The sequence below is a fragment of the Lampetra planeri genome, chromosome 5 (assembly GCF_965212315.1).
Source record: "Lampetra planeri chromosome 5, kcLamPlan1.2.h2, whole genome shotgun sequence".
NCBI classification, from domain to species: domain Eukaryota; kingdom Metazoa; phylum Chordata; class Hyperoartia; order Petromyzontiformes; family Petromyzontidae; genus Lampetra; species Lampetra planeri.
The window spans coordinates 18076157-18081699 of record NC_136111.1 but is presented as its reverse complement, the minus strand read 5'-3'; positions in this window follow the sequence as shown (position 1 = coordinate 18081699).

Here is a 5543-nt window from a genome sequence, read left to right as displayed (position 1 = left end):
CACACACACACACCTCAATCATACACATACACACACTCCAACACACACACACACCACACACCTCAATCATACACATACACACAGAACAACGCACTGAGGAAAACGGATCTCCCGACGCACACCCCCAAACACACCTAGAACACACACCCCTACACACACATCTAGCACGCACACCTGGCACACACACACACCTAGCACACACACACACACCTAGCACGCACACCTAGCACACACACACACACCTAGCACACACACACACACACCTAGCACACACACACACACCTAGCACACACACACACCTAGCACGCACACCTAGCACACACACACACACCTAGCACACACACACACCTAGCACACACACACACCTAGCACACACACACCTAGCACACACACACACCTAGCACACACACACCACCTAGCACACACACACACCTAGCACACACACACACCTAGCACACACACACACACACCTAGCACACACACACACCTAGCACACACACACACACCTAGCACACACACACACACCTAGCACACACACACACACCTAGCACACACACACACACACACCTAGCACACACACACACACCTAGCACACACACACACACCTAGCACACACACACACACCTAGCACACACACACACCTAGTACACACACACACACCTAGCACACACACACACACACCTAGTACACACACACACCTAGTACACACACACACACCTAGCACACACACACACCTATCACACACACACACCTAGCACACACACACACACACCTAGTACACACACACCTAGCACACCTAGCACACACACCACACAAACACCACACACACACCACACAAACACCACACACACACCTAGCACACACACCCTAGCACACACACACATCTAGCACACACACCGAGCACACACACACCTAGCACACACACACACCGCACCGCACACACCACACAAACACCACCACACACACACACCGCACACATACACACCACCACACACACACACACACCGCACCGCACACACCACACAAACACCACACACACACACACCGCACACATACACACACCACACACACATTACACACCACACACACACACACCACACACACAAACACCACACACACACCTAGCACACACACAAACACCACACCACACACCTAGCACACACACACATAGCACACACACCTAGCACACACACACCGCACACACACACACCACACACACACACCCACACACACCACAAACACCACACACACCACACACACCACACACACCACACACACACAGATCACACACAGATCACACACAGATCACACACACACCACACACACACCACACACACACCACACACACACCACACACACACCACACACACACCACACACACACCACACACACACATCACACACACCACACACACCACACACACCACACACACCACACACACACATCACACACACACATCACACACACATCACACATCACACACACATCACACACACATCACACACCACACACACGAGTGCCGTTGCTGCTCTTACAGACGATTCGGAGATGTCCGATGGAGTTTCCAGACCCGCTGCTGATGCTGCTGCTGCTGTTGTTTCTGCTGCTGCTGATGCTGCTGCTGTTGCTGCTGCTGCTGATGGTGGTGGTCGTGCGAGTAGTGATGAGGATGCCCGCGACTCTTCTTCCATTGTTTCTGCGAGGAGGACGTGGAGCGGCCGTAGTGGCGCCGCGCAGAGGCGCACTCCCCCCCCCTCCTCCCCCCCCCCCTCCTCCCCCCCCCCCTCCTCCCCCCCCCTCCTCCCCCCCCCTCCTCCCCCCCCCCTCCTCCCCCCCCTCCCTCCCCCCCCCCTCCCCCCCCTCCTCCTCCCCCCCCTCCTCCCCCCCCTCCTCCCCTCCCCCCCCCCTCCTCCCCCCCTCCTCCTCCCCCCCTCCTCCTCCCCTCCTCCTCCCCCCCTCCTCCCCCCTCCTCCTCCTCCGCCTTACGATGCCCAGGGGGGCGGGTGTTCAGTGCGCGTTACCGTAGCGGTCACACTCCAAACCCGTTCACTCCACACGCGGCTCCTGGCACGCGCTGAGCACGACGTCTACCCCCGAGCACGCTCACCCTGAGGACAAAGACAAAGATCCCCCCCCCCCCGTGTAGCCTTAGCAGACTGTAGGGGCAAGTGCTGTTAGCGAGCACCTATGAAGGTAGGCACGGCGCACGAGGGGGTGGGTCGCCAATAGCACTCCCCCGGCCGCCTTTGTCTCTCCAGTGGCGATGTTTACACACCGCCACCAGGTACTCATTTGAGGCTGAGTCGACCTAGGGGAGGCCCAGGACCGGTTCAGATAATTGTCACGGGTGTTGTTGGCCGTGAGCGGGAGTCGAACCAGGGATGTCGGATTTGTAGCACAGCGTAGCGCTAACCGCTACACCAGCGCTCCCCCAGAACAACAACACAGACCCACACACACACAGAGACCCACACAGAGACCCACACACACACAGAGACCCACACAGAGACCCACTCACACACAGAGACCCACACACACACAGAGACCCACACACACACAGAGACCCACACACACACAGAGACCCACACACACACAGAGACCCACACAGAGACCCACACACACACAGAGACCCACACACACACAGAGACCCACACACACACACAGACCCACACACACACAGAGACCCACACACACACACAGACCCACACACACACAGAGACCCACACAGAGACCCACACACACACAGAGACCCACACACACACAGAGACCCACACAGAGACCCACACACACAGACCCACACACACACACAGAGACCCACACACACACACACAGACCCACACACACACAGAGACCCACACACACACAGAGACCCACACACACACACAGACCCACACACACACAGAGACCCACACACACACAGAGACCCACACACACACAGAGACCCACACACACACACAGACCCACACACACACAGAGACCCACACACACACAGAGACCCACACACACACACAGACCCACACACACAGAGACCCACACACACACACAGACCCACACACACACAGAGACCCACACAGAGACCCACACACACAGACCCACACACACACACACAGAGACCCACACACACACAGACCCACACACACACACAGACCCACACACACAGAGACCCACACACACACAGAGACCCCCACACACACACAGACCCACACACACACAGAGACCCACACACACACACAGAGACCCACACACACACACACACAGACCCACACACACACACAGACCCACACACACAGAGACCCACACACACACAGAGACCCCCACACACACACAGACCCACACACACAGAGAGATAAACAGAGACCCACACACACAGAGAGAGACCCACACACACAGACACGCTGAACAACACCCGCCGATAAGTGGCGGTGACGTCACCGCGGCGAGTGTGTACCAGGCAAGGTGCACTTTGAGCCCGGGTGAAGCGTCCAAGGCTCGCCGCTGACAGGAGGTCACGGCACAGACCCAGGTGTCATGGGTCGACTGACTGAGACGACTGGTAGATCCATCAGCTATGCTACTGTTCCAACTTTCTGCGTTTATCCGCCCGGCGCTCCGCTCGTTGTTGTGAGCGTCGCTCTTCTGCCCTCCGTTGTTGCTGGAGTGCGACTGCCTCCAACTGTCCAGCAGCGTCCTTCACGAGCCTCCTCCACAGAGGTCAATCTTGACACCGCTGGTACCAGTCATCGGCAAGTCCACTCAGCTCCACATCCTCCCGTACCGCATCGGTCAATCTCTTCTCCAGCCCGTGCCGCGTGCGTTTTTAGCCGCCTCTAACCGGCCAAACAGAAGCTGATTGGGCATGCGGTGGCTGGGCATGTGGTGGCTGAACATGCGGTGGCTGGGCATGCGGGCTCCGTGACCCAGCCAACGCAGCCTTGCCCGCCGGAGGAGCTCACCGATGGGACTGTGTCCAGGTCGCTCAAGGATTTGTGAGCTCCTCACACAATCCAGTCTGATTAAACCCAGGATGGACCGTAGGCAGGCCTGACTGAATGTTTCAAGCCAGTTGAGGCGTCCGTTCCTGTAAATGGGTCCACGTTTCGCAAGCACGCAGAAGATAAGAGAGGCTTAACTGTGGCCGAAAAGACCCGAAGCTTAACATGGAGCGATGGGCCAGGTAGCTTCCACGTAGCGTTACGCACTTAACACACAAATATCATCACAAAACCAAAGATCCCGTATAGACAGTTAGGAGCAGTGCTGTTATAGCAAGCACCTATGAAGGATGGCACGGAAGAAAATGGGGTGGGTGGAAATCATCCACGGCCCGGTCGCCTTTGTCTCCCCAGCACTGTTGTTTACACACCGCACTGGGTACTTATTTAAGGCTGAGTCGACCTGGAGGGGGGGGGGGGGTCTCAGGACTATAGGTTGAAAATATTCGCCACTGTTATTTGGTCGTGAGCAGGATTTGAACTGCTGCCGTAGGCAATACAGCAAAAGTAGGTTTTGTGGATGAGCTCCGACACTTGGGACAAATATTCTCAGCAAGACCCTCCTGGAAAGATTGTCTCGAGACTCTGAGAGGCTCGTTCTAGATCGCGATTTCAAATTAATATCCATTCTCTTAGTTCTTTCGGTAAAGTCACGTAGGTAAAAAATTAAATTAAAATTAATAAAGATAAAGTAATAAATCACGACGTTTCGGAGGCAACACAAGTCTCCGTCATCAGGTGGGACCGTCACAGCCAGATTTGACGGTCCCACCTGATGACGGAGACTTGTGTTGCCTCCGAAACGTGATTTATTGTTTTATTTTTATTAATTTTTATTTCATTTTTTACCTACATGGTGACTTTACCGAAAGAACTAAGAGAATGAATCCTTGCAGTCACGAAAGCTTCAAATCTAGAATTAATATCCATTGTCATCGCCATCATCATCATCCCTGCTCGATCAACTGTTGGATGAAGGCCTCCCAAAAGTCGTTGCCATCCCTCGCACTCCTGCACATCAGCTGATTGCATTGCTCCATCTCATAGCTGTCAACCCATACGATTTAACCCCGTATTCTCGTACAGGGAAATTCAGTTTTCAGGTCCATACCGCGTACAGCGGTTTCAATACGGGCAAAAAACCCAGTTTTTGTCGACTTGTTTGTGTTTCTCCCTTGCGATGGGACTTTGCAGGATGAACGTTGACATTTATAAGGGCACTGGGTGACCAATAAGGTTTGAATTGGTCTGTAATAAGGTAGGGCACCATCTGCACGGTTGTTTGTAATTAAATCCTCAAAACAAGGCCAAAAGTGCCTATCTGCGCGATCTAACAACCCTGAACCAGTGGTGGAAATTCCACATTCCTATGACCGACGCCGGTCTATTCACATATGATGAAGGCGGATTTCAACAAAGTGGTACGGTACTACATCATATTTTTTTCATCGACCCACTAAGGGCTGATGATCGTGGTCGATTGATTTGGGCCCCAAATATGGATTTGACCAAAATCCAAAATGCGCGTAAAAACGCTACACAGGCGTAACG